The 12,620-nt window shown below is 36.4% G+C and overlaps 2 protein-coding genes and 1 long non-coding RNA gene across 5 annotated transcripts in view; 1 reads left to right on the top strand and 2 right to left on the bottom strand.

The window, feature by feature from the left end:
* LOC149503315 (uncharacterized) overlaps positions 1-12,620 on the top strand; it is a 238,845-nt gene that overhangs the window by 107,998 nt on the left and 118,227 nt on the right. The gene's annotated exons all lie outside the window — the stretch shown is intronic.
* The window catches only part of Clic (chloride intracellular channel protein 5), a 51,149-nt gene that overhangs the window by 17,166 nt on the left and 21,363 nt on the right, over positions 1-12,620 (bottom strand). The gene's annotated exons all lie outside the window — the stretch shown is intronic.
* Positions 6,803-10,666, bottom strand: LOC149503316 (uncharacterized). 2 transcript variants are annotated; one of them, XR_016325272.1, is made up of 2 exons: positions 8,664-10,666; positions 6,803-8,120 (listed from the first exon to the last, which is right to left on the bottom strand). It is a non-coding gene; the product is annotated as an uncharacterized LOC149503316 (long non-coding RNA). The 2 variants fall into 2 exon arrangements; XR_016325273.1 differs by lacking the exon at positions 8,664-10,666 and adding an exon at positions 8,304-8,651.

Here is a 12,620-nt window from a genome sequence, read left to right as displayed (position 1 = left end):
CGAGGGGAGTTTTAAGGAAAAATCTTTTTGATTAACTGTGTCACAGTATTGAATATTTTGATAGTAATGATCTTGTAGTATGTTATCCTAAATATTTATAATTAATTAATGCTAAATTAATAATTTTTTCTCCTACCTACGCCGAAAGTTCGGTTTTCCTCCCGCTGTACAAGGAAGAAAGTGTAACTTTTCCTCCCGCTGTACCGGGAAGAAAGTGTAACTTTTCCTCCCTGGGTACTGACAAGAGCGCATGCGTTAGTGTCTACGTCTGCTCTTACGCACCTAAAATTCTCTCGCCATTGTTGTGCTCGGGTAATTTGCAATATTGTGTTTAGTGTAAAAGTGAAATAAACAAAAGGCAATAAAATTTAATAGTGATGTATTAAACAAAGATGAGTTCATCAGATAGTTCTTATTCAATTAGTAGTCGTTTATTTAAATTCGGCCTGGTAGGGAAAAAATAGTATGTGCACCGCGGGAAAAAAGTAGGACATCTCAACCCCGTGTTTGCCACTTGGCAATTTTACACGCGGGAGGAAATGTCCTACTTTTTTCCCTTGGTGCACAATGTACTATACTTGACCACTACATTTGGAGAAGCGATTTGCTGACGAATTACGTCATCCGTAACTCGCGCTTAAGTTGTTACATAAGTAGGAGTTAATTTATTCAATAATTTAAAAATAACGAAACCATTCTTCATGAAATGCAAATTAACTATTAAACGTGCAGCGACCCGCGTCAGTGAAATGTAACCAGCGCTTGACCACAGCTGCGGTGTGGCCGCCGTGAAAGTACCTCTGCCTCTCTAATTACTCTCGTCTTGCCTTTCTTGGTTTTAGATTTTCTTCAACTATTAGCGGACCCGGCAGACTTCGTAATGCATCAAAGGAAAAACAATTTTGTTGTTTTTATTTAATTCTGACCATTTTCATATTTATTTACCTTTTAAATTTATTTATTTTTCCTACCTAGCTGATAGCCTTGAGAGGCTATATCAGCGTAACCTTAACTAGTAGGTGAGCTCACGGGGCTCAAACCTGACGACGTTGCTAACACGAACCCTAGCAAGAGCCGTGCTTCGCAGAATCTACCACCGGATCGGAAACGCGACCCACTGAGAAGATCCGGCGAGAAACTCAGTGGGCTGTGTCTGAGGGTCCTTTTAATTAAACGTTCTCTGGACTTCCACAAATAATTCAAGACCAAAATTAGCCAAATCGATCCAGCCGTTCTCGAGTTTTAGCGAGACTAACGAACAGAAATGCATTTTTATATATATAGATTTTATTAAAAAACCACTTCGATTTGTAGATAGTGTAATTGAAAAGAAAAGCGTCGATTTATTGGTTTCAGTGTTAATTCAAATAGCGTGCACGTTCGTGCATGATGTGTACATCGTCAAAGTGAAATTTCCCGAAATACATTACAGTTCTGTTATCCGCAAGCACTTCCGCGTGATTCAACGTATTAATGAACAATTTTACTCTCACTACAAAGCCAGCCATTAAGACATGCATTCTCACTAAATATTATTATGCTGACGTCTTGAGTAACATAATACTAGTATTTGATCCATAGACACAGCCCGCTGAGTTTCTCGCCGGATCTTCTTAGTGGGTCACGTTTCAGATCCGGTGGTAGATTCTGCGAAGCACTGCTCTTGCTAGGGCCAGTGTTAGCAACACACCCGGTTTGAGACCCGTGAGCTCACCTACACGTCAAGGAGAAGCTGAAATAGCATTTCAAGGCTATCAGCATAGGTAGGGGAAAAAAACTAGCATCAAGGGTAATTGTGTATTTACTAATTTTTGAAACAGCAACAACATCGGTTGCCAGTGAAAATGAAGCCAATATAATCCCATTCTGCTGGAAGGGATTGTTTTAATTAAAGAATTTGCAGTCCTTTTTAACACTGTATGTTATTATATTACCCAATATAACAATATAGCATGTATAAAACAAGCAATATAGGTGTGTTAATACAGATAACCCTCCTATAAGAGGGTATTTTACAACACGGTTCCACTCTAAAACGAAAGGAAAATTTCCCCAAAACCCTCTTATAACACGATAACGGGATTTTTGTTTAGATTTTTTACCTCTTGTGAGTGCGCGCCGATTTCTGCCGTGAAGCAGTAATGCGTTTTGGTTTGAAGGGTGGGGCAGCCGTTGTAACTATACTTGAGACCTTAGAACTTATATCTCATAGGTGGGTGGCGCATTTACGTTGTGGATGTCTATGGGCTCCAGTAACCACTTAACACCAGGTGGGCTGTGAGCTCGTCCACTCATACAAGCAAAAAAAAATAATTGGAAAAATACGTCATTATAAATGGTAATACATATTATATAGGAATAACCGAAATATTGCTGTTTATATTTTATGCGTTATCGGTAAACAAAAATACATACAGGCATAGTTGAGATGTTTCAATTAAAAAAAATACTCTCCTTTTTATATGGGCTACTAGTCTCATATTTTGTAGGAACGTATCTACCGTGTTCTGTTAACCTGTACAATATAACAATATACTCTTATTTCTTCGTGCAGCTTATTTTGGTTATTAGAATACGAATGAATCAGTTTCAATTCTCACATTGTAAGGACGTGGAGCATCGCACAATCGGACTCAATCCCGTATTACCTAACACACAATGCAACAACGGCGCTTTGATAGTTTCATATCTATTTGTCAACTGTTTACAAAGCACATTACGCTCCACTACGTACAAAATGGTCTTTACCTATGTCCTCAATTGAGAATATTTTTTTTTTATTGCTTCTCGTTACCAATGAATGATGTGAGAGCGTGTTTAAAACATATCTACGTATATGGGTTGTTCACTGTATATCGAGGAGTGAAATGATATTATTTATTTCTACGTGTGTGTTTTAACGACATTTCGGTTAATACGCGACATTTATCTTTTTTTTTTTATTGCTTAGATTGGACGAGCTCACAGCCCACCTGGTGTGAAGTGGTTACTGGAGCCCATAGACATCTACAACGTAAATGCGCCACCCACCTTGAGATATAAGTTCTAAGGTCTCAGTATAGTTACAAAGGCTGCCCCGTACCATAATCCGTATATAATCAATACTTTTTTATGTAAGCAATTATGATTCTCAAATTTTGACTTTTCGTACGGAATTAAATGGTATGTTTAAATTCTGTTCGGGTTCGATGCGAACGTTTATTTTTTATCATTTTACTTAAATCTTTAAAAACGTTAAGCACAATGCAGCTGTACTTAATAGGTTTATTTCGACTTATTAAGTGACTCATTAAATAGCCTTCAGTACGTTTTAATGAGAACTATAATTGTTTGGTATTTGAAGAAGCTAAAGAATGTCTCTCAACAGGACATGGTCTAAGAAAAACTTTATAATTTTTTATTCTTAATACATTTAATGATAGACTTTCATTTTGCACTTCCAAAATTGATAGAGGCATGTGTTCAGTAGTCACCAAAACCTTCATTATATTTGTAGGATATTACACATTTGTTTGCACATGATATTTTCCCTCTACTTTATTATGATGATCTCACAATTTATTATAAGTCAGACGTTAGTGACGATAATGACATCACGGCCTTGAATCAGCGCAAAGCCGTAAATAAAGTTAACTAAACACCTTATCAATCCCCAACAAGGATTCAATGGTGATCCGGGGCATCCTTGCTGATAGCCACTTATGGAAAACGTAAGCCCGGAATTCGTGTCGAAACATTTACTTTGAAAAATCTGGTCAAGGATTTCACTATCGTTTTCGAGTTTTGAATTTGTAACTAAACGTGGTCTTATCCGATTGTTTTGTAAAGGTTCAAGGTCTCGAAATTTCTACGGTGGGTCTGGTCTAGCTAAATCGAGGCTTTGTGTCTTACCCAAATTCCCGTTACGACAATGCCTTTGATTTCAACTATTTAGATAGCAGCATAAATTTTTAGAATAAAATTTGATAATATTTTAGTTTTTTTTGGCTAAAATACATTGAACGAAATACAAATAAATAATAATTCATAATACGTATCTCTACCGTCAGTCTACTTGGCTTGGTTATGCCGAATTGAGCAACATAAAACACCGCAAGAGGCAATTCTAACATCGATAAATAATTTATAAATCGGGCTGGTTTTGATGTTGGGCAAGAATTAGAAAGGGCAGCTTTCGTGGCCACGACCTCACGTAACCGGCTCCGCACAACTGTACAGATGATCTCGGAGAAAGGAAGTCGCATTACCATTATACGATATTTTGTATACGTAGACAATCTATGTCAAGATTACATAAACAAAGACGGCTACAGAATTATTAAAATAGGTTTTGTGAACTATAAAAATATTAGTTTACATCTGTTGAAATAATATTTTTCTTGTTTTTCCAGAGTTGCAAATGTCCGTGGTTATGACTGCAGGATTTAATGGTGTAGATGGGCACAAGAGCTCGCGGTCAATTTTATTGCAAATCTTTCATGCCTGATTATATCACGGCAGAAATATTTTGGGTTGTAGTAGTAACTAGTAAGACTTGATTCCTTAGCCGTCTTTTAAGAGATAATTAATTAGAAATGGAATCCTATTTTCTATGCCGATAATGTGATTAAGGTGAGAATGCTTTTCACAGATTAACTTGATTGAAGCATTTAAAATGGATATGGGATTTTCGGCTCACTGGTGTCCATACGAATAAAATTAAAATTATTAAAATCACAATTAAATACCCATAAACTGACTATAAATATAAAAACCAATTTGTGAATAATATTCCAGTCTTATCGAATACATAACCACATAATAAAACAGTTAAAACCAAAGGGATTTTAGATAAAAAAGACAGGTGTGGTTGGTGGAGTGCAAACTTTACGACATTTTAATAGCACCATTCGAAAGATGTACACATTAAATAATATAAAAATCGAGAATGTTTGATATTTATTGGCATAGACATCGAAACGGGTTGATATTTAAAGTATTCTTCTTCTTTCTTCTTCCAGTGCCTCTTCAATCCTGAAGGTTGGCCGTTAGCTTCCTATATTCATTTCTATCAGCAACCAGCCGGAACAGCTGTTCGACGGAGGCAATACCGGTCCACTCCCAGATATTCCGGAGCCATGACTTCTTTCTTCGCCCAGCACGTCTCTTTCCGTCCACTTTGCCCATCATTATCAACTGCAGCAGCATGTATCTATCGTTCCTGAACACGTGGCCGAGATATTCTATCTTGCGTTTTTTGATAAATAGGCAACATTTTCCGGGACATATGAACGCGCTGAAGGACGGTTTCGTTCCTGATTTAAAGTATGGTGGGTAATAAATAATATGGTGGGTAATAAATACCTGTCACGAGGGTTGGGTTCGGAACTTCAAGATTATAGGAACAACGATTTTCGTATTCTTGAAATTGAAGCAGTTAACACAGAAATAAATTGAACGATGCCAATAAATACGTATATAACCACCCAACATTTGTATCTTTTATGGCGAAAATGAAAGTAAGCACGCCAAATATAAAAGAAATTTAGATTTATATTTTGTTACCGTATCATTCTTCAAATCTCTTTTATTTCGTTTCTCCAACATATATCTATTTATCCAATTGAATTGATGTGTATTTAGCTGCGTTAAACCATACATGCAACTTGTGGCGCGTGTACATAAAATAAGTACAGAAGCATTAGCATTATTCCTCTCTTTTAATGCAAACATCAACTATTCATTAAACATTCAAATAGTTCTTGAGTGTAGTGGGCAGGATGTTATTATCTTATTCATAGCTTGATCAGGAACGCGTGTATGTAAATATTAAATAGACTATAGCCAGTGTTGGCTGTTCATGTGTATTAAAGCTGTATTAGTTGCATGCAAAGCAAACACCAGGAAAAAACCAAATTGGCATTCAGTGAAATAAGATGATTCTTTTATTTTGCTTTGCGGACTAGTCAAAGGGGTTTGGTCGCTGTAGATGATATTACTAAGAGGAGGAGGACAAGGAGGAATAACCTCCAAGTAGTCGTTCAATAGAACATTAATATTCTAGTATTATTCCATTTTTTTCTCATAAACTGGCAATAGATATGAAAACAAAACAACCACCTTTATCTATAGACAACAAGACAACAATAACGGAAGGGTTACGAATATGAACGCAAAAACATTCTATGATAATTGAGCCGGTGCAGTTAATAATTCGTATACCATTTGCATAATCCCATTAAAAATTAAGGCTTACATAAATATAAATGTAAGCCTACGTACACGTCAATTACTGCCTCATTAGAGTTTCTCAGTGACGACTTCCTTCCTTCCTTCGACTGACTTATCTTTATTATCTCGAGTCATCAAAACGTTTTTCATTCCGCACCTTAGCAGATGTCGCTCTATGAATTTCTACTGGTTCCAAGAATAAAACCGCATTCGTGCCAGTCGTTTGTGGCACAGAATAATTGAAGTAATTACACATCGTACGTTCCGATTGTAATTTCGTGCAGTTTTGAGTGTTTAGTTTGACACTGTCAGCTAATTTCAGATGTTTTATTACAGAATAGAGTCCTTATCTACCTTGTTTTAATAAAATTCTATTAATTAGCTTCTGGCTTCCATACACATATTAATGCGAAAACCGGTACATATGTTAAGACCCAAAGGGGACGGTCCATTTCAGGCCCAAAGCGGACAATAGATTAGAGAAAAAATACTTAGTGCATTAATTTTGTCATAAATAAATATGCATTTACTTTCTTCCAAATAAGCGCCACTACAGTTTACAATAAGTAGTTTAAAAAAAGTAACTCTATTGAAAAAAACAAGAATTTTATTTTTGCGGGAAAAATATTGCCAACTTCAAAACCTTTTACGTATTAAGTAAACATTTTAAGTATATAAAAATACATATAAATAAATCATTTTAAATATTATCATTAATCAATCGATTTTAATCGATTTTAAGCACATAAAATAACATCAAAGACATACCCATTGGACTTTAACTTGTTACTATACTTGAGACCTTAGAACTTATATCTCAAGGTGGGTGGCGCATTTACGTTGTGGATGTTTGTGGGCTCCAGTAACCACTTAACACCAGAGTGGCTGTGAGATCGTCCACCCATCTAAGCAATAAAAAAAAACTTAACTTGTATTGTTATTTAAATATGTACAACTAAAACAAAAACATAAAAAATAAAATATAATGTGTACTCGTAAAAAAAAGATTAAGAAATAAATCCAATATCGGTTATTTAAAAAAATGATCGATATATGAATTTCATGTAATTATTTTTCTTTATACTGACAACACTGATTTTAATCTGACTGACTGACACTTCGCTTGCTGCTTGTGCTTGCGTTCAAAATGGATGTGTTTTGATTTTTCTTCGATTTATTTTGCTTTTATCAATAACGTTTCATACTACCGCTGAAAACCATTGTGTGAATTGTGGTTTTAACCTGACCGAGATTTAAAACCGTGTATATGCTCTCCTGTGCTATTTTTAGATGATTTACTAATTGTGTATGAAGATGAAGAAAATATAGAATAATATAGATATTTAAAGAAGTATGTGTGTTTTTTATACCCTAATAACTACAATTGGATAAAAATACATTAGAAACATCTTAAACATTAAAAAAAGAAAAGTTCTTGAGGTATTTATATAGAAAATTAACCTCAAAACGAGTTTTTTATTTTTATTATATTTTTTATAATAGTGGCGTCAATTTCAATATATTTTTTAGATATCTAATACATTTAAGAATTTGAATCAGTCCATTTTTATAGTAATATTTAATGTCCACCTTGGGCCTAGCACACTATGGAGAGTGGGCAATCCCCTTTGGAATCTTGTTTGTGTTAGCTTAAAGGTTATTTTATTCTTCATACCGGGATATCAGGAAAACAAATAACCAAAAAACAATAAACTTAAAAAATAATACACTAATACTCATTCTGCCACAACGAATACCGGGCTCGCTGATAACGCCGATATGAGCAGAGGATGTGACGTCACTGCAGACAACCCGTTCTACCAACCGGTCCGACAACTTTCGGCCAAACCCAATATATTTGGGATTCGCAAAGGATGAACAATGTCATCGGAGGAGATTGTATTTCTTACCTGTAACAACAAGAAAATAACAATATATTAAATGCTCGACAATCGACAGAATGTGTCTCTATTACTTATATCCATTCTTTTTACTGTTTTCCCCGGTTATAGACCACCAGATAAACGACACAATGACAGTCTTCAATAAACATAAAATATTCGACGGATCGGAAATTTTAAAATAAAGAGTACTCTTAGCAATATGCAGTTATTCACTATATTATACGATATGTGTTCAAATAGAATTGATGAATTGCTAAGCAGCGATGAGTAGGCCCAACTGGGGTATAGAACCCTATAGACTTTAAAATGTTAATACCGGCGTCATGTTTTAGATCTGAAATGGCATAGGAAGGTTATAACAAAGAAATGGGAACTAAAATTACTTCGCGACCCAAATAGGCAGGTTGGTAGTATTAAGTTGTGTGAAATCACAACGTGCCTTAATGAAGTTAATAAGGTCATGCTAATGCTACAACAATAGACGGATGATGACGATGTGTTAGAAAAACATCGCGGTGACTGGAGCATCAGGTAAGATATTATACTAACACTCTAGTAAGGTTCTAAGCTCATCCGGGTGATGGAAGGCCGGCTATCCTCGACCCACGCTGGTTCTGAGCCAGCGGGGTATTCCGTAGGATAGCTCACTCTAACCGGCGCCATCTAGGCGGGTTCCGGATAGCCTGCCGACCGAGAGGGCTGGTGGTCGTGGCGCCGACGACCGCCAGTTCGGCGTCCCGAGGGGGAGGGTGATGGGAGAGATGTGCTCCGCACTAAACACTTCACTTTCCCCTCTTTGCCTTTTCATGAGTTCTGTCTCATGTGAGGTTTGGACGTTGGTTGTTGAGCGACAGGAGGTTTTAGTCGGTTCGACTCCGACATGCTCCGCCCGCCGTCCCCAGTGGAGGGCGGAAGTCCCGCGATTTCCTCCTGACCAAAAAAAAAAAGGTTCTAAGCTGTATTTTTGTCTTATAATTCCCCTGTAGTCACTGCCGTTACCAACTAGTGATGATTAAGCATTAAAATGAACACTTAAAATAAAATTTCAATGAGGTGGCTCAAACTAAAACTGCAATGAGATACAAACAAAATTCAAGAAACTTCAAGAAAACTGTCCTATCACAAAAACAATTACCTAACCGTTTACAGTTTTAAGCAACCAAATTACAAAATTGTATTTAGAAATAATCCTTTTTTTCGTAATTAGAAACTGTACGTGTATTTTTTAACATCGGTACCAAGTGACCTTTGCCATTGAAAACAGATGCCTTGTACATTTAAGGCGTCTACAACAACCTGTTGACAATACCGAGTTGTAAGGAGAGTAATGGCAGCATTGGCAGCCATTAGTATAAATATTAGTGTGTGTGTGTGTGTAATACGTATACGTACGTTCGCCTAAGTTGAGCCTACTCTAATGATCATACACAAAGCTAAATTTAAGTACTATAGTTGATATTTAAGTAGTGCAAATAAAATAATATCATATCTTGCATTTAAATTTGGCCATTCCGTCCGTTCGGTAAAAATTAATGCTAGAAACATCTGCGTTTAGATTTGAACTGTCTAAGAAATAATTTTTATTAAATCAATACAAAAGCCTCAATGTCTGCCTGACAAAATATGGGTTTCGTTAAGACACAAGGTCACTGTTTTTAAACATTATTCATTTGAATATTTGTGACGAATACAATATTTTTAAGGAAATCCAATGTAATTGTAATTCATCACTAAATGGTACTGTTTTGGAGGTTATTTATTGCCTGTTTCCGAAAATTTTCAAAAAACAATTGTTTACCATTTGGTATGTAATATGAATTTAAAAATCATGTCATCTTGAAGGAGGAAATAGGTTTAAAAAGGAATGAAACTTTACATTACAGATATACAAAATACGTAAAAAATAAAACTTGCAAGCATTTATTAAACAGTCTCATGCCAGTGCCAGTAATAAGGTGATAACGAAATTAGTCATGTGTCCAAGTTTACCACTTCGCAACGTGCTGATAATTGTCGTCGTCACGATTATGCAAGATTTATAAATGGGTTGGGTATGTTTTTAAGCACCCTGTATTTTGTTTTAAAGACCGCGTGGATAATTTTAAAGAATGTTTTGTATTTTAATGCTACATTTGTATCTTCATAGGGCCGAAGTTTTATTGCATTGGAATATATCCATAAGCTAATGAAAACCTAGGGAACCTTGCGACCTTATCAATGTATGTTCATTGCTAATTACAATTATTAAATACTGTTATTGTACTAATATAAATCGGATATTAGTTTTTTTTAGGGTTTCCCATTAACAACATGCGGTCAACAGAAAATGTTGTAATTAGATGATTTCTTTTTATGATGATGTTCATCATACGTTTGATGTACCTAATTTTAGGTCGAACTTTTTGGAACAGTATTAAATGAGTGAGTACGTCGTTCTTTCACTGTTGGTGGGGGGTCTTCTGAGGAGGATTTTTAATATACGGCAGCGGGTAACGGCGACCGGAGATATCATAGACCACATTTTTACCCAATCGTTTCTACTAAAATCACATTTTTTCATTCATATTTTACGTTACTTTACTGGTGGCAGGACCTCTTGTGAGTCCGCACGGGTAGGTACCACCACCTCGCTTATTTCTGCCGTGAAGCAATAATGCGTTTCGGTTTTTTTTATTGCCTAGATGTGTGGACGAGCTCACAGCCCACCTGGTGTTAAGTAGTTACTGGAACCCATAGACATCTACAACGTAAACGCGCCACACACCTTGAGATATAAGTTCTAAGGTCTCAATATAGTTACAACGGCTGCCCCACCCTTCAAACCGAAACGCATTACTGCTTCACGGCAGAAATAGGCAGGGCGGTGATACCCACCTACCCGCGCGGACTCACAAGAGGTCCTACCACCAGTAATTACCAGGTTTCATTTTTATTACACGATGTTATTCCTTCACCGTGGAAGTCAATCGTGAACATTTGTTGAGTACATATTTCATTAGAAAAATTGGTACCCGCCTGAGATTCGAACACCGGTGCATCGCTCAACACGAATGCATCGAACGTCTTATCCGTTAGGCCACGACGACTTCAGAGGTTTAGAAACTTTGTTGTATTTTTGTTTGTTTGAAGTTTCCGAAACAGGTCAACCGACATAGCGTTTCAACCCTATGGTGTTAGTGTTCTTTTAACGAAACAGTCAACTCACACCCCATAGTTACTGCGGTCAGGGCGCGTAACGCTACAGTAATTTGTATTTTTGGCGTTGTATTTCGGAATCATGCTGTACGTATTAGTGTTAGCCGGAGCAGAAAACAAAATGGTTTAACTGTTTTAATAATACAAGTATTATATTGTTTCCCATTATTGAAAGTAATGTCGTTTTTCTGGCTTCAAAAGAACGTTTAGTCTCGAAGGAGATCACTTATTTCTATTTCACAGGCCACTTAAGCTTAATTCCGAGCAATTGACGCCAGGGTCGACGAACTGAATAGAGACAATGAAACCAAATATATCCACGATTTTAGAAAATACAAATTTAGTTCTATTATTTTATGATCTATAAAACCACAAATACGCTTACTGTGAAATTGTGGTTCAAAACCAATATTTATCGATTGATTGGTAGTATTCTTAAAAAACAGGGGTCAATGATCGGCGAGAAAATTCGTACGAACTTACAAGCTTACCAGTAGTACCTTATGGAGATTAGCTAGAGTGGCAACAAACTAGAAAGCTCACGCCTCTTGCCTGAGCCCATGCTCATCCACCCATTTTATTATGCTGGCATATGAAGCAAAGGCATCCGGACTACCAGCCAGGACTATAGGAAAAAAAACGGTAGGTAATATACGGATACGGATAGGAATTTGGACGACTGGGGAAAAATGATAATTACGCTCGCAGCGAGGTTAAAGTATGTCTTACCAGTGTTGGCAATAAAAGTCTTCACACCCTCAAAATAAATATTTCGAAGTGCACCACTGACAACATTTATTGCTTCCAAAGCGATCGATCCGTTGAAATTCGTTCCTAAACTCGATCTGTCCAATTGCAAATGTAACTCGTGTGTTGCGTACGAAATAACAACAAACCAAATTACCATTAACCCGAACGAAGCCAGTTATTTATGTGGACCAAACTAGGTCTGTGGCACAGCTTTGATTTGCATTCAGGCCGCGTTATGAAAATAATGGGTTAGAGAGGGAGGTCTACATAAGAAACGTAAGAAAAAAAATACAAGAATTTTGATCATTGACAAAACCATATGTTCAGACTAGCTATGAATTATTTAAATGAAATCGTCAATTTCGCAACAATCTACGTGTTGACCGATATTTTTTTCTAGAAAACCGATAAAAAAGAAACAAATATTGAAGTCAGTTCAAGAATGCGGAAACTATTGGTTTGTTCACACTTCTTGCTACATAGATAACGCAATATGATCTATGGTGCCGCCAATGTTATTCACAAATGAGGTTCTGTATCAAAGCGAAAGAGACGAAGCAC

Source organism: Bombyx mandarina, chromosome 03 (assembly GCF_030267445.1).
Source record: "Bombyx mandarina strain Sakado chromosome 03, ASM3026744v2".
Lineage (NCBI taxonomy): Eukaryota > Metazoa > Arthropoda > Insecta > Lepidoptera > Bombycidae > Bombyx > Bombyx mandarina.
This window is presented reverse-complemented; position numbering and strand designations above follow the sequence as displayed.